Source organism: Crinia signifera, chromosome 2 (assembly GCF_055691185.1).
Source record: "Crinia signifera chromosome 2, ASM5569118v1, whole genome shotgun sequence".
NCBI lineage: Eukaryota > Metazoa > Chordata > Amphibia > Anura > Myobatrachidae > Crinia > Crinia signifera.
This window is the reverse complement of record NC_139218.1, coordinates 398,119,068-398,136,684: the sequence shown is the minus strand read 5'-3', so window position 1 is coordinate 398,136,684 and position 17,617 is coordinate 398,119,068. Positions and strand designations below refer to the sequence as shown.

At 53.0% G+C, this 17,617-nt stretch overlaps 1 pseudogene; it reads right to left on the bottom strand.

Annotated features, from left to right (window-relative positions):
- Positions 1 to 4,030: 4,030 nt before the first annotated feature.
- LOC146058293 (E3 ubiquitin-protein ligase TRIM11-like) lies at positions 4,031 to 6,266 on the bottom strand (annotated as a pseudogene).
- Positions 6,267 to 17,617: the final 11,351 nt, after the last annotated feature.

Below are 17,617 nucleotides of genomic sequence, written 5' to 3'. Positions count from 1 at the left end.
GTCGCGGGGGGGTCCCGCAAATCGCGGGAGGGGGGGGTCGCGGGGGGTCCCGCGAATCGCGGGAGGGGTGTTCGCGGGGGTCCCGCGAATCACGGGAGGGGGGGTCGCGGGGGTCCCGCGACTTGCGGGAGGGTGGAAAGCGGGGGTCCCGCGAATCGCGGGAGGGGGGATGCGGGGTCCTGCGAATGGCGGGAGGGGGGGTCACGGGGGTTCCGCGAATCGCGGGAGGGGGGTCGCGGGGGTCCCGCGAATCGTGGGAGGGGGGACGCGGGGGTCCTGGCAGAGGGTAGGGATGTGCAGGAGTAATGGTGGATGGTGGCTGTGGAGTAATGGTGGATGGTGGGCGTGTACTGTAGCCCTGGCTGGGCGGGGGGAGGTGATGTCAAGGGGGTGGAACGTCAGACACATGAAAGTGAAACTGTTCTACACAGGAACGTTCTCCACAGGGGTTGAGTGACAGATCTGGCTAAATATATAAGAGATTTAATACAGTATAAATCTAAGTGTATCCTAACTGCCGGCAAAGACCCCACACCAGAATACAGGCGCAGGCCTGGTGGGACATGGGGCTGCTGTATATACAGGGAGCGCTATATAATCATCACTATTAATATAACATTTAATACAGTATAAATCTAAGTGTATCCTAACTGCCGGCAAAGACCCCACACCAGAATACAGGCGCAGGCCTGGCGGGACATGGGGCTGCGGTATATACATGGAGCGCTATATAATCACCACTATTAATATAACATATAATACAGTATAAATCTAAGTGTATCCTAACTGCCGGCAAAGACCCCACACCAGAATACAGACGCAGGCCTGGCGGGACATGGGGCTGCAGTATATACAGGGAGCGCTATATAATCACCACTATTAATATAACATATAATACAGTATAAATCTAAGTGTATCCTAACTGCCAGCAAAGACCCCACACCAGAATACAGGCGCATGCCTGGCGGGACATGGGGCTGCGTTATATACAGGGAGCGCTATATAATCACCACTATTAATATTACATATAATACAGTATAAATCTAAGTGTATCCTAACTGCCGACAAAGACCCCACACCAGAATACAGGCGCATGCCTGGCGGGACATGGGGCTGCGTTATATACAGGGAGCGCTATATAATCACCACTATTAATATTACATATAATACAGTATAAATCTAAGTGTATCCTAACTGCCGGCAAAGACCCCACACCAGAATATAGGCGCAGGCCTGGCGGGACATGGGGCTGTGTTATATACAGGGAGCGCTATATAATCACCACTATTAATATAAAATATTATAGTAATTAAGCTTATTGTTTCTAAAACAAACATTTAGTTAATATGGATAAGTAATGAGGCATGCTGGTGATAAGTCGGGAATAAATCCACTGTTAAGTTCAAGGATAAATAAATGACACGTAATTACATATTTATCCAAAATAATATATTATACAATATTGCTTAATTCCATACAGACAGACAGAACAGCACAGCATCCAGGAGCATGGAGTGTGGAGGAGGAGGAGGAGGAGGCAGGGCCCCAGCACTCCCCTCTCAGCTGTCGTCACATGATCCAACATATACCTTTTTAAACCTCCTATCTATGGCCACAAATAGTATGGGGGTGATTTCATATATGGTGATAATGCTAACTATTTAAATCACTAGGTGATTCATCGCGCCCTACGGGCGCTCTTCACACCGGCGTGAGGGGCTACGCCCCTTAATTTGTGAACATTTGTATTGTGAGAAATATGGTTAGAATTGTATGAAAGATGCCCTGTATTGCAGCTTCCGGCAGTGGGTGAGGGTCCAGCGTGGCAGCACAGGAGTACCGGACGGTGGCCCTGAGTCAGTGTCTCCTCCTACTGGGATATGAGGCATGATAGGGGTATGTGGGCAACACAGCGTCAGCGATTACCCAGTGGTGGAAGTTACGGTTCAGGAGAGCAGGAAGCTGGGTAGTGATAGGGGTGTGTGGGCATACGGGGGACTAAAGAGGGTGGTGGACACTGTGCAGCTTCTGCCAGTGGGTGAGGGTCCAGCGTGGCAGCACAGAAATACAGGAGTCAGTGTCTCCTCCGACTGGGTGGGAGTTAGGGTGCATGAGAGCAGGAGGCTGGGCGGTAAAGCATGATAGGGGAATGTGGGCAACACAGGGTGAGCGGGTCTCCACTGGCGGAAGTTACGGGGCAGGAGAACAGGAGGCAGGGCAGTGTCCTCCCACATTGATGGCAAAAGTATTCAACATCGGCCATAAACCATCGATTATTTGAAAATCATTGATGGTCGATGGGCATCCCTAGAACTGGAGGAGGGTGGGGGACAGTATGCAGCTCCCGGCAGTGGGTGAGCGTCTCCTCCCACTGGGAGGGAGTGAGCGTACATGAGAGCAGGAGGCTGTATAATAGTGGTATGTGGGCAAGACATTGATAAAAGTTGTGGCGCTGGTGCAGAGGGCAGTGGGGAAACCTGCAGTGCGGCAGCCAGGGCCGGATTTCCCACCTAGGGGCGGTACCTGCTTGTGGTGGTACAGGATCCCCCATTGTCACGGGGGTACGTGAAATGCGGGAGCGGGGGCCGCGGTGGTCCGCTGGGGGGTGGAATTGCCGGAAGGGGGTCTGGGGGGTCTGCAAATTGCGGGAGGGGGGGTGGTGTGTGGGGATCCGCGGTTAGCGGGAGGGGGCGGGGGTCCGCAAATCGTGGGCGCGGGGGGGCTTGAATCGTGGGAAGGGGGGTCCGCAAATTGCGGGAGGGGGGTTGTCGGGGTTAGTGAATTGCGGGAGGGGGGGTTGCGGAGGTCTGTGAATTGCGGGAGGGGCGCGTGGGGTGCCGTGAGTCAAGGGGGGGGTGGTGCGGGGGTCCGTGAATCACGGGAGGGGTCATGAATCGCAGGAGGCGGGGGTCGTGGGGGGGCTGCGAATCGCAGGAGGGGGGGTGTGGGGGGTTGCCGTGAATTGCATGAGGGGGGTGTGAATCAAGGGAGGGTGGGCGCAGGGGGGTGGTGCGGGGGTCCGTGAATCGCGGGAGGGGGCATGAATCGCGGGAGGGGGGGTTGTGGGGGGTTCCGAATCGCAGGAAGGGGGGTATGGGGGGTGCCGTGAATTGCGTGAGGGGGGCATGAATCGCGGGAGGGGGGGTCCCCGAATGTGTGAATTACGGGGCGGTCGCAAATCGCGAGAGGTGCCAAGGGGCCCGCAAATCGCGGGAGGGGGGCGCTACGGGGGGTTTCGTGAATTGCGGGAGGGGGGGTCGTGGGGGGTTGCGAATCGCTACATATATGGAAGAACGTATTTAGTACTTGTCAGCAGTTCTAGTTGGCTCTCTGACGTAAAACATGTTGTAATTAGAGTATACATTTAAGCTATACATTCACTTCACGATCTCTTCTATTGACAGCAACAGGTGATGAGGCTTCAGAATAGATTGAGCTGGTAGTCTTTGATTGATGACAACAGGTGATAGTAGCTTATGTCACATTGATAAGTCCTTGGATACGTATACTGAATATATATATTGTTTATTAACTTGAAATCTTCAACTTGTGTGGAAATATAACTTTGTCCCATCCCAACACTGGGAGCTGTAGTACATCCTGTCCTGTGTTATGTAAGGAACACTCACTCATATTACAATTCCCAGTAGGTGGAGATTTATGCCCCTTTCCCACTGCAGCTAAAAAAACGGTAAATTGCAGATTTTCAGCACAATTTACAGTTTTAAGGCTGCAGTGGGAAAGTGCCAGAGTTGAAATACCATTTAAAGCTAAATGGTATTTCAACCCGTTTTAAAGCAGAGTCCTACACGTTAAAATAACGTTTAAGGGGCAGTGGGAATGCCTCTTAAACGTTATTTAGCCTCCAGGCAGTCCCAGTGCCTGATGAGACCTAGTAGTTCTCACTTTGTGCATGTGTAATGAGTGCATGTGCATAATAATGAGCCTCTCATAACATATGCGCATACGAAATGAGCGGCTCATTATTATGCACGTGCACTCATTACATATGCGCAAAGTGAGAAGTACTAGTTCTCATCAGGCACTGGGACTGCCTGGACCCCGCATGGACCCTGTATGTACCCCCGCTGCCTCCCCACTGCCCTGCATCCCCGTGCAGGTAAGTACAAGGGGAGGGGAGGTGGGGGCACAGGGCACAGGGCAGGTTTCGGGGGGGTTAGGCACTCTTTACACTGGGGGGGGGGTGGGTTAGGCACTCTACATTTTACACAGTTCACTGCAATGGGAATGGTACTTAAATGGTATTTAAAACGGTAATCTGCTGCAGTGGGAATGCTAATACCGTTTTAAATACCATTTAGATTACCAGTACTTTAAACTGGTCTGCAGTGGGAAAGCAGCATTATTTACATAACTCCCCATTCACCCTCTGTGTCCATTACAGCCAATAGGTGAAAGTGTAACACTGACTGCTGTAATAGGGTGCATGCTGGGTGATAGATATTGCAGCCAATCACAGCTATGAGTGAGCCAGAGGCAGAGAAATCTCACATAAACATATATTTATAATGACAGTATCTAGCACACCAATACTGGAACAACTCCAGGCACATTGGTCACCTGGTCACACAGGGGGAGGGGCTAAGCCATAAACCATGTGCTTAATGTCCCCCCAATCAGATTCCCCTTCCTGTGATGTCACCAGTCTCTGGGTAGATTTCCTATGGTAATGTCTCCCAGCTCCTGACTCCCCCACATATAGTTACACACCCATCCCATACACGTAATGCAGCATGGAGGGGCTCAGTGAGGGTGGTGGTGCAGGTGTGTAAGTGTCTGATGGGGTCACACAGAGAATAAAAGGACATCTGTCCTGCCCCATAATCCAGGTATATCCTCACTCTGTCATAGGGGATATTACCAGGTAACTGGATCACTGTACTGTCATGTATCACTAAGTACTGACTGTTACCCCTATACAGACACCAGGACTTGTTATTATATCCAATGAGTGACTGCTCTCCTCTCCTGTCTATACTGGGATAACACATCCCCACCATCCACCTCACTGACTTACTGACATCCACCTCCCAGTAATGTCGCCCTGAGGAGAATCCCCTGGTGCTGATTACCTGAAAATACTGAAATCTCTCTGGTGTTACTGGGCGATTCTGGTTTATATCTGACCATGATGCAGTTTTCCTGTCACCTGATATCTGTATATTATTAGCAGCTGTGGTTACATCCAGTAATATGTCTGTAGGTTCCTGCACATAGATCCCTGTATTTATCCCTGTTATTATATCAGATAATGTGTGCAATGTCTTTGAGATGAGCCCCACATCCAGACCTCCTGCACCACGGACCTGGTTATCATGTCTCTCTGTGTCCTCAGTGTCACACAAGTCCCCGGTGTCCGGTTCCTGTAAGACAATCACTGGGTCAGACATGTTACACAGCTCCTCAATGTGACGCATCTTCCCGGACAGCTCGTCCTTCTTTATTTCCAGCTGCTGGATCAGATCAGAGACTGAGAGTGAAACGCGCTGTTCCTGCCTGGAGATCTCACTCAGGACTCTCTTCTCCAGGTCTTCCAGCTGTCTCCTGATGTCTCTAAACAGGGCAGTGACTGTCTCTCTTACACCCACTGCTTTTCTCTGATCTTCTCTCCTGCGTTCCTGCAGTCTCTGCACTCTATTCTCAGTCTCCGCTCTCTTCCTGGTCAGTTTCTGCAGAACATCTCTCAGCTTCTCCTTCTTCTTCTCTGAGGCCTCACCCAGCATCTCCACCCGGTGTCCCCGATGTTCTCCAGCCAAACTGCAGGACACACAGATACAGGCAGCATCCTCAGTGCAGTAATACTCCAGGACCTTCTTATGGACGGAGCATTTCCTGTTCCCCAGGGCAGTGGTGGGGTCACATAAGACGTGTTCTGCTGCCTTGCTGTGTACTCTCAGGTGATTATCACACAGATGAGCCTCACACAGCAGACAGGATTTAGCAGCAGGTACAGGAGAGTGAATACAGTGAGTGCAGAAGATCCCGGTCTCCTCCTGATCTGGCCGAGCAGACAGGAACCTCCCCACTATGTTACACAGAGGAATGTTCCGTATCAGTGCAGGACGCTCCTGACACTCTGCTCTGCACTCAGGACACCTATAAGCTCCAGCCCCCTCCTGTGTATCCAGCACACGATCAATACAGACCCGGCAGAAGTTGTGGCCACATCTCAGGGTTACAGGATCTGTATAAATGCTCAGGCAGATGGAACAGTCCAGCTCCTGTCTCAGATCAGCAGACGCCATCGCTGGCAGCAGAAGAGGGAAATGAAAGTGAAAGTCTCAGAAACCAGTTAGGTCACATTCTCCACACAGGGCGAGGCTGAGATTACACTAAATAAGACACTGCAATGGAATCTGCTGCACTATATAAGACACTGTAACGGAATCTGCTGTGCTATATAAGACACTGCAATGGAATCTGCTGCGCTATATAAGACACTGTAACGGAATCTGCTGCGCTATATAAGACACCGCAATGGAATCTGCTGCGCTATATAAGACACTGTAACGGAATCTGTTGCGCTATATAAGACACTGTAATGGAATCTACTGCGCTATATAAGACGCTGTAACGGAATCTGCTGCGCTATATAAGACGCTGTAACGGAATCTGCTGTGCTATATAATACACTGTAACGGAATCTGCTGCGCTATATAAGACACTGTAGCGGAATCTGCTGCACTATATAAGACACTAGCGGAATCTGCTGCACTATATAAGTAACTGTAACGGAATCTGCTGCGCTATATAAGACACTGTAACGGTATCTGCTGCGCTATATAAGACGCTGTAACGGAATCTGCTGCGCTATATAAGACGCTGTAACGGAATCTGCTACGCTATATAAGACACTGTAACGAAATCTGCTGCGCTATATAAGACGCTGTAACGGAATCTGCTGCACTATATAAGAAATTGTAACGGAATCTGCTGCGCTATATAAGACGCTGTAACGGAATCTGCTGCGCTATATAAGACGCTGTAACGGAATCTGCTACGCTATATAAGACACTGTAACGGAATCTGCTGCGTTATATATATATATATATATACCCCTATTAGTTCTTCCCATGCATCGCTGTGCTCACCACGCTTCGGGCTGGCATGGATAGCGGGGGTCTGAAAAGGATGGATGGAGGGCCTGTCATCCAGCGCCAGAGCTCGCCAGAATGCCCCCGCTGGGGAGATGGCTCTCCATCTGACTGGGACACACGGGTGTCTCTCACGCACACACGTCCCAGTATCTGGGCGATGGGGGACGCGAACCCTGCCCGCCTCCGCTTCAGGGAGATGGGTGGGGTTATGGGGGTGATCCTTGGGGACCAGTGGGGAGCTCCGGTGGAAGGGGATGCGCGAGCGCCTCATGTATCCCTCCAGCGGCTGGTGGGGGCTCGCTGTTGGCTGTTTTCAATTATCTTCTAGGGGCTACCAACTAAAATCTTGCCTAGGGCATGACATCGCTTAGGGCCTGCTCAGCCCGTACCTGTCCTCTATTGTACTCAGCTGTAAGTCACTGTGTCGCTTAGGGCCTGCTCAGCCCGTACCTGTCCTCTATTGTACTCAGCTGTAAGTCACTGTGTCGCTTAGGGCCTGCTCAGCCCGTACCTGTCCTCTATTGTACTCAGCTGTAAGTCACTGTGTCGCTTAGGGCCTGCTCAGCCCGTACCTGTCCTCTATTGTACTCAGCTGTAAGTCACTGTGTCGCTGAGGGCCTGCTCTGCCCGTACCTGTCCTCTATTGTACTCAGCTGTAAGTCACTGTGTCGCTTAGGGCCTGCTCAGCCTGTACCTGTCCTCTATTGTACTCAGCTGTAAGTCACTGTGTCGCTGAGGGCCTGCTCAGCCCGTACCTGTCCTCTATTGTACTCAGCTGTAAGTCACTGTGTCGCTTAGGGCCTGCTCAGCCTGTACCTGTCCTCTATTGTACTCAGCTGTAAGTCACTGTGTCGCTGAGGGCCTGCTCAGCCCGTGCCTGTCCTCTATGGTACTCAGCTGTAAGTCACTGTGTCGCTTAGGGCCTGCTCAGCCTGTACCTGTCCTCTATTGTACTCAGCTGTAAGTCACTGTGTCGCTGAGGGCCTGCTCAGCCCGTGCCTGTCCTCTATTGTACTCAGCTGTAAGTCACTGTATCGCTGAGGGCCTGCTCAGCCCGTACCTGTCCTCTATTGTACTCAGCTGTAAGTCACTGTGTCGCTTAGGGCCTGCTCAGCCGGTACCTGTCCTCTATTGTACTCAGCTGCAAGTCACTGTGTCGCTTAGGGCCTGCTCAGCCCGTACCTGTCCTCTATTGTACTCAGCTGTAAGTCACTGTGTCGCTGAGGGCCTGCTCTGCCCGTACCTGTCCTCTATTGTACTCAGCTGTAAGTCACTGTGTTTCTTAGGGCCTGCTCTGCCCGTACCTGTCCTCTATTGTACTCAGCTGTAAGTCACTGTGTCGCTTAGGGCCTGCTCAGCCCGTACCTGTCCTCTATTGTACTCAGCTGTAAGTCACTGTGTCGCTGAGGGCCTGCTCAGCCCGTACCTGTCCTCTATTGTACTCAGCTGTAGGTCACTGTGTCGCTGAGGGCCTGCTCTGCCCGTACCTGTCCTCTATTGTACTCAGCTGTAAGTCACTGTGTCGCTGAGGGCCTGCTCAGCCCGTACCTGTCCTCTATTGTACTCAGCTGTAAGTCACTGTGTCGCTTAGGGCCTGCTCTGCCCGTACCTGTCCTCTATTGTACTCAGCTGTAAGTCACTGTGTCGCTTAGGGCCTGCTCTGCCCGTACCTGTCCTCTATTGTACTCAGCTGTAAGTCACTGTGTCGCTTAGGGCCTGCTCTGCCCGTACCTGTCCTCTATTGTACTCAGCTGTAAGTCACTGTGTCGCTTAGGGCCTGCTCTGCCCGGACCTGTCCTCTATTGTACTCAGCTGTAAGTCACTGTGTCGCTTAGGGCCTGCTCAGCCTGTACCTGTCCTCTATTGTACTCAGCTGTAAGTCACTGTGTTGCTTAGGGCCTGCTCAGCCCGTACCTGTCCTCTATTGTACTCAGCTGTAAGTCACTGTGTCGCTGAGGGCCTGCTCAGCCCGTACCTGTCCTCTATTGTACTCAGCTGTAAGTCACTGTGTCGCTTAGGGCCTGCTCTGCCCGTACCCGTCCTCTATTGTACTCAGCTGTAAGTCACTGTGTCGCTTAGGGCCTGCTCAGCCCGTACCCGTCCTCTATTGTACTCAGCTGTAAGTCACTGTATCGCTGAGGGCCTGCTCAGCCCGTACCTGTCCTCTATTGTACTCAGCTGTAAGTCACTGTGTCGCTTAGGGCCTGCTCAGCCCGTACCTGTCCTCTATTGTACTCAGCTGTAAGTCACTGTGTCGCTGAGGGCCTGCTCAGCCCGTACCTGTCCTCTATTGTACTCAGCTGTAAGTCACTGTGTCGCTTAGGGCCTGCTCAGCCCGTACCTGTCCTCTATTGTACTCAGCTGTAAGTCACTGTGTCGCTTAGGGCCTGCTCAGCCCGTACCTGTCCTCAATTGTACTCAGCTGTAAGTCACTGTGTCGCTTAGGGCCTGCTCTGCCCGTACCTGTCCTCTATTGTACTCAGCTGTAAGTCACTGTGTCGCTTAGGGCCTGCTCAGCCGGTACCTGTCCTCTATTGTACTCAGCTGTAAGTCACTGTATCGCTGAGGGCCTGCTCAGCCCGTACCTGTCCTCTATTGTACTCAGCTGTAAGTCACTGTGTCGCTTAGGGCCTGCTCTGCCCGTACCCGTCCTCTATTGTACTCAGCTGTAAGTCACTGTGTCGCTTAGGGCCTGCTCAGCCCGTACCTGTCCTCTATTGTACTCAGCTGTAAGTCACTGTATCGCTGAGGGCCTGCTCAGCCCGTACCTGTCCTCTATTGTACTCAGCTGTAAGTCACTGTGTCGCTTAGGGCCTGCTCAGCCCGTACCTGTCCTCTATTGTACTCAGCTGTAAGTCACTGTGTCGCTGAGGGCCTGCTCAGCCCGTACCTGTCCTCTATTGTACTCAGCTGTAAGTCACTGTGTCGCTTAGGGCCTGCTCAGCCCGTACCTGTCCTCTATTGTACTCAGCTGTAAGTCACTGTGTCGCTTAGGGCCTGCTCAGCCCGTACCTGTCCTCTATTGTACTCAGCTGTAAGTCACTGTGTCGCTTAGGGCCTGCTCTGCCCGTACCTGTCCTCTATTGTACTCAGCTGTAAGTCACTGTGTCGCTTAGGGCCTGCTCAGCCGGTACCTGTCCTCTATTGTACTCAGCTGTAAGTCACTGTATCGCTGAGGGCCTGCTCAGCCCGTACCTGTCCTCTATTGTACTCAGCTGTAAGTCACTGTGTCGCTTAGGGCCTGCTCTGCCCGTACCTGTCCTCTATTGTACTCAGCTGTAAGTCACTGTGTCGCTGAGGGCCTGCTCAGCCCGTACCTGTCCTCTATTGTACTCAGCTGTAAGTCACTGTGTCGCTTAGGGCCTGCTCAGCCCGTACCTGTCATCTATTGTACTCAGCTGTAAGTCACTGTGTCGCTGAGGGCCTGCTCAGCCCGTACCTGTCCTCTATTGTACTCAGCTGTAAGTCACTGTGTCGCTGAGGGCCTGCTCAGCCCGTACCTGTCCTCTATTGTACTCAGCTGTAAGTCACTGTGTCGCTTAGGGCCTGCTCTGCCCGCACCTGTCCTCTATTGTACTCAGCTGTAAGTCACTGTGTCGCTTAGGGCCTGCTCTGCCCGGACCTGTCCTCTATTGTACTCAGCTGTAAGTCACTGTGTCGCTTAGGGCCGGCTCTGCCCGGACCTGTCCTCTATTGTACTCAGCTGTAAGTCACTGTGTCGCTTAGGGCCTGCTCAGCCTGTACCTGTCCTCTATTGTACTCAGCTGTAAGTCACTGTGTTGCTTAGGGCCTGCTCAGCCCGTACCTGTCCTCTATTGTACTCAGCTGTAAGTCACTGTGTCGCTGAGGGCCTGCTCAGCCCGTACCTGTCCTCTATTGTACTCAGCTGTAAGTCACTGTGTCGCTTAGGGCCTGCTCTGCCCGTACCCGTCCTCTATTGTACTCAGCTGTAAGTCACTGTGTCGCTGAGGGCCTGCTCAGCCCGTACCTGTCCTCTATTGTACTCAGCTGTAAGTCACTGTATCGCTGAGGGCCTGCTCAGCCCGTACCCGTCCTCTATTGTACTCAGCTGTAAGTCACTGTGTCGCTTAGGGCCTGCTCAGCCCGTACCTGTCCTCTATTGTACTCAGCTGTAAGTCACTGTGTCGCTGAGGGCCTGCTCAGCCCGTACCTGTCCTCTATTGTACTCAGCTGTAAGTCACTGTGTCGCTTAGGGCCTGCTCAGCCCGTACCTGTCCTCTATTGTACTCAGCTGTAAGTCACTGTGTCGCTTAGGGCCTGCTCTGCCCGTACCTGTCCTCTATTGTACTCAGCTGTAAGTCACTGTGTCGCTTAGGGCCTGCTCAGCCGGTACCTGTCCTCTATTGTACTCAGCTGTAAGTCACTGTATCGCTGAGGGCCTGCTCAGCCCGTACCTGTCCTCTATTGTACTCAGCTGTAAGTCACTGTATCGCTTAGGGCCTGCTCTGCCCGTACCTGTCCTCTATTGAACTCAGCTGTAAGTCACTGTGTCGCTTAGGGCCTGCTCTGCCCGTACCTGTCCTCTATTGTACTCAGCTGTAAGTCACTGTGTCGCTTAGGGCCTGCTCAGCCCGTACCTGTCCTCTATTGTACTCAGCTGTAAGTCACTGTGTCGCTGAGGGCCTGCTCTGCCCGTACCCGTCCTCTATTGTACTCAGCTGTAAGTCACTGTGTCGCTTAGGGCCTGCTCAGCCCGTACCCGTCCTCTATTGTACTCAGCTGTAAGTCACTGTATCGCTGAGGGCCTGCTCAGCCCGTACCTGTCCTCTATTGTACTCAGCTGTAAGTCACTGTGTCGCTTAGGGCCTGCTCAGCCCGTACCTGTCCTCTATTGTACTCAGCTGTAAGTCACTGTGTCGCTGAGGGCCTGCTCAGCCCGTACCTGTCCTCTATTGTACTCAGCTGTAAGTCACTGTGTCGCTTAGGGTCTGCTCAGCCCGTACCTGTCCTCTATTGTACTCAGCTGTAAGTCACTGTGTCGCTTAGGGCCTGCTCTGCCCGTACCTGTCCTCTATTGTACTCAGCTGTAAGTCACTGTGTCGCTTAGGGCCTGCTCAGCCGGTACCTGTCCTCTATTGTACTCAGCTGTAAGTCACTGTATCGCTGAGAGCCTGCTCAGGCCGTACCTGTCCTCTATTGTACTCAGCTGTAAGTCACTGTGTCGCTGAGGGCCTGCTCAGCCCGTACCTGTCCTCTATTGTACTCAGCTGTAAGTCACTGTGTCGCTGAGGGCCTGCTCAGCCCGTACCTGTCCTCTATTGTACTCAGCTGTAAGTCACTGTGTTGCTTAGGGCCTGCTCTGCCCGTACCTGTCCTCTATTGTACTCAGCTGTAAGTCACTGTGTCGCTTAGGGCCTGCTCAGCACGTACCTGTCCTCTATTGTACTCAGCTGTAAGTCACTGTGTCGCTTAGGGCCTGCTCAGCACGTACCTGTCCTCTATTGTACTCAGCTGTAAGTCACTGTGTTGCTTAGGGCCTGCTCAGCACGTACCTGTCCTCTTTTGTACTCAGCTGTAAGTCACTGTGTCGCTGAGGGCCTGCTCTGCCCGTACCTGTCCTCTATTGTACTCAGCTGTAAGTCACTGTGTCGCTGAGGGCCTGCTCAGCCCGTACCTGTCCTCTATTGTACTCAGCTGTAAGTCACTGTATCGTTTAGGGCCTGCTCAACCCGTACCTGTCCTCTATTGTACTCAGCTGTAAGTCACTGTGTCGCTTAGGGCCTGCTCAGCCCGTACCTGTCCTCTATTGTACTCAGCTGTAAGTCACTGTGTCGCTTAGGGCCTGCTCTGCCCGTACCTGTCCTCTATTGTACTCAGCTGTAAGTCACTGTGTTGCTTAGGGCCTGCTCAGCCCGTGCCTGTCCTCTATTGTACTCAGCTGTAAGTCACTGTGTTGCTGAGGGCCTGCTCAGCCCGTGCCTGTCCTCTATTGTACTCAGCTGTAAGTCACTGTGTCGCTGAGGGCCTGCTCAGCCCATACCTGTCCTCTATTGTACTCAGCTGTAAGTCACTGTGTCGCTTAGGGCCTGCTCTGCCCGTACCTGTCCTCTATTGTACTCAGCTGTAAGTCACTGTGTCGCTGAGGGCCTGCTCCGCCCGTACCTGTCCTCTATTGTACTCAGCTGTAAGTCACTGTGTCGCTTAGGGCCTGCTCAGCCCGTACCTGTCCTCTATTGTACTCAGCTGTAAGTCACTGTGTCGCTTAGGGCCTGCTCAGCCCGTACCTGTCCTCTATTGTGCTCAGCTGTAAGTCACTGTGTCGCTTAGGGCCTGCTCAGCCCGTACCTGTCCTCTATTGTACTCAGCTGTAAGTCACTGTGTCGCTTAGGGCCTGCTCAGCCCGTGCCTGTCCTCTATTGTACTCAGCTGTAAGTCACTGTGTCGCTGAGGGCCTGCTCAGCCCGTGCCTGTCCTCTATTGTACTCAGCTGTAAGTCACTGTGTCGCTGAGGGCCTGCTCAGCCCGTACCTGTCCTCTATTGTACTCAGCTGTAAGTCACTGTGTCGCTTAGGGCCTGCTCTGCCCGTACCTGTCCTCTATTGTACTCAGCTGTAAGTCACTGTGTCGCTTAGGGCCTGCTCTGCCCGTACCTGTCCTCTATTGTACTCAGCTGTAAGTCACTGTGTCGCTTAGGGCCTGCTCAGCCCGTACCTGTCCTCTATTGTACTCAGCTGTAAGTCACTGTGTCGCTTAGGGCCTGCTCTGCCCGTACCTGTCCTCTATTGTACTCAGCTGTAAGTCACTGTGTCGCTTAGGGCCTGCTCTGCCCGTACCTGTCCTCTATTGTACTCAGCTGTAAGTCACTGTGTCGCTTAGGGCCTGCTCAGCCCGTACCTGTCCTCTATTGTACTCAGCTGTAAGTCACTGTGTCGCTTAGGGCCTGCTCAGCCCGTACCTGTCCTCTATTGTACTCAGCTGTAAGTCACTGTGTCGCTTAGGGCCTGCTCAGCCCGTACCTGTCCTCTATTGTACTCAGCTGTAAGTCACTGTGTCGCTGAGGGCCTGCTCAGCCCGTACCTGTCCTCTATTGTACTCAGCTGTAAGTCACTGTATCGCTTAGGGCCTGCTCAACCCGTACCTGTCCTCTATTGTACTCAGCTGTAAGTCACTGTGTCGCTGAGGGCCTGCTCAGCCCGTACCTGTCCTCTATTGTACTCAGCTGTAAGTCACTGTGTCGCTTAGGGCCTGCTCAGCCCGTACCTGTCCTCTATTGTACTCAGCTGTAAGTCACTGTGTCGCTTAGGGCCTGCTCTGCCAGTACCTGTCCTCTATTGTACTCAGCTGTAAGTCACTGTGTTGCTTAGGGCCTGCTCAGCCCGTGCCTGTCCTCTATTGTACTCAGCTGTAAGTCACTGTGTTGCTGAGGGCCTGCTCAGCCCGTGCCTGTCCTCTATTGTACTCAGCTGTAAGTCACTGTGTCGCTGAGGGCCTGCTCAGCCCGTACCTGTCCTCTATTGTACTCAGCTGTAAGTCACTGTGTCGCTTAGGGCCTGCTCTGCCCGTACCTGTCCTCTATTGTACTCAGCTGTAAGTCACTGTGTCGCTGAGGGCCTGCTCAGCCCGTACCTGTCCTCTATTGTACTCAGCTGTAAGTCACTGTGTCGCTTAGGGCCTGCTCAGCCCGTACCTGTCCTCTATTGTACTCAGCTGTAAGTCACTGTGTCGCTTAGGGCCTGCTCAGCCCGTACCTGTCCTCTATTGTACTCAGCTGTAAGTCACTGTGTCGCTTAGGGCCTGCTCAGCCCGTACCTGTCCTCTATTGTACTCAGCTGTAAGTCACTGTGTCGCTTAGGGCCTGCTCAGCCCGTGCCTGTCCTCTATTGTACTCAGCTGTAAGTCACTGTGTCGCTGAGGGCCTGCTCAGCCCGTGCCTGTCCTCTATTGTACTCAGCTGTAAGTCACTGTGTCGCTGAGGGCCTGCTCAGCCCGTACCTGTCCTCTATTGTACTCAGCTGTAAGTCACTGTGTCGCTTAGGGCCTGCTCTGCCCGTACCTGTCCTCTATTGTACTCAGCTGTAAGTCACTGTGTCGCTTAGGGCCTGCTCTGCCCGTACCTGTCCTCTATTGTACTGAGCTGTAAGTCACTGTGTCGCTTAGGGCCTGCTCAGCCCGTACCTGTCCTCTATTGTACTCAGCTGTAAGTCACTGTGTCGCTTAGGGCCTGCTCTGCCCGTACCTGTCCTCTATTGTACTCAGCTGTAAGTCACTGTGTCGCTTAGGGCCTGCTCTGCCCGTACCTGTCCTCTATTGTACTCAGCTGTAAGTCACTGTGTCGCTTAGGGCCTGCTCAGCCCGTACCTGTCCTCTATTGTACTCAGCTGTAAGTCACTGTGTCGCTTATGGCCTGCTCAGCCCGTACCTGTCCTCTATTGTACTCAGCTGTAAGTCACTGTGTCGCTTAGGGCCTGCTCAGCCCGTACCTGTCCTCTATTGTACTCAGCTGTAAGTCACTGTGTCGCTGAGGGCCTGCTCAGCCCGTACCTGTCCTCTATTGTACTCAGCTGTAAGTCACTGTGTCGCTTAGGGCCTGCTCAGCCCGTACCTGTCCTCTATTGTACTCAGCTGTAAGTCACTGTGTCGCTTAGGGCCTGCTCAGCCCGTACCTGTCCTCTATTGTACTCAGCTGTAAGTCACTGTGTCGCTTAGGGCCTGCTCAGCCCGTACCTGTCCTCTATTGTACTCAGCTGTAAGTCACTGTGTCGCTTAGGGCCTGCTCTGCCCGTACCTGTCCTCTATTGTACTCAGCTGTAAGTCACTGTGTCGCTGAGGGCCTGCTCAGCCCGTACCTGTCCTCTATTGTACTCAGCTGTAAGTCACTGTATCGCTGAGGGCCTGCTCAGCCCGTACCTGTCCTCTATTGTACTCAGCTGTAAGTCACTGTGTTGCTTAGGGCCTGCTCTGCCCGTACCTGTCCTCTATTGTACTCAGCTGTAAGTCACTGTGTTGCTTAGGGCCTGCTCAGCCCGTACCTGTCCTCTATTGTACTCAGCTGTAAGTCACTGTGTCGCTTAGGGCCTGCTCTGCCCGTACCTGTCCTCTATTGTACTCAGCTGTAAGTCACTGTGTCGCTGAGGGCCTGCTCAGCCCGTACCTGTCCTCTATTGTACTCAGCTGTAAGTCACTGTATCGCTGAGGGCCTGCTCAGCCCGTACCTGTCCTCTGTTGTACTCAGCTGTAAGTCACTGTGTCGCTGAGGGCCTGCTCTGCCCGTACCTGTCCTCTATTGTACTCAGCTGTAAGTCACTGTGTTGCTTAGGGCCTGCTCAGCCCGTACCTGTCCTCTATTGTACTCAGCTGTAAGTCACTGTGTTGCTTAGGGCCTGCTCAGCCCGTACCTGTCCTCTATTGTACTCAGCTGTAAGTCACTGTGTCGCTGAGGGCCTGCTCAGCCCGTGCCTGTCCTCTATTGTACTCAGCAGTAAGTCACTGTGTCGCTGAGGGCCTGCTCAGCCCGTACCTGTCCTCTATTGTACTCAGCTGTAAGTCACTGTGTCGCTTAGGGCCTGCTCTGCCCGTACCTGTCCTCTATTGTACTCAGCTGTAAGTCACTGTGTCGCTGAGGGCCTGCTCAGCCCGTACCTGTCCTCTATTGTACTCAGCTGTAAGTCACTGTGACGCTTAGGGCCTGCTCAGCCCGTGCCTGTCCTCTATTGTACTCAGCTGTAAGTCACTGTGTCGCTGAGGGCCTGCTCAGCCCGTACCTGTCCTCTATTGTACTCAGCTGTAAGTCACTGTGTCGCTTAGGGCCTGCTCAGCCCGTACCTGTCCTCTAATGTACTCAGCTGTAAGTCACTGTGTCGCTTAGGGCCTGCTCAGCCCGTACCTGTCCTCTATTGTACTCAGCTGTAAGTCACTGTGTCGCTTAGGGCCTTCTCAGCCCGTACCTGTCCTCTATTGTACTCAGCTGTAAGTCACTGTGTCGCTTAGGGCCTGCTCTGCCCGTACCTGTCCTCTATTGTACTCAGCTGTAAGTCACTGTGTCGCTTAGGGCCTGCTCTGCCCGTACCTGTCCTCTATTGTACTCAGCTGTAAGTCACTGTGTTTCTTAGGGCCTGCTCTGCCCGTACCTGTCCTCTATTGTACTCAGCTGTAAGTCACTGTGTCGCTTAGGGCCTGCTCAGCCCGTACCTGTCCTCTATTGTACTCAGCTGTAAGTCACTGTGTCGCTGAGGGCCTGCTCAGCCCGTACCTGTCCTCTATTGTACTCAGCTGTAAGTCACTGTGTCGCTGAGGGCCTGCTCTGCCCATAACTGTCCTCTATTGTACTCAGCTGTAAGTCACTGTATCGCTTAGGGCCTGCTCAGCCCGTACCTGTCCTCTATTGTACTCAGCTGTAAGTCACTGTGTCGCTTAGGGCCTGCTCAGCCCGTACCTGTCCTCTATTGTACTCAGCTGTAAGTCACTGTGTCGCTGAGGGCCTGCTCAGCCCGTACCTGTCCTCTATTGTACTCAGCTGTAAGTCACTGTGTCGCTGAGGG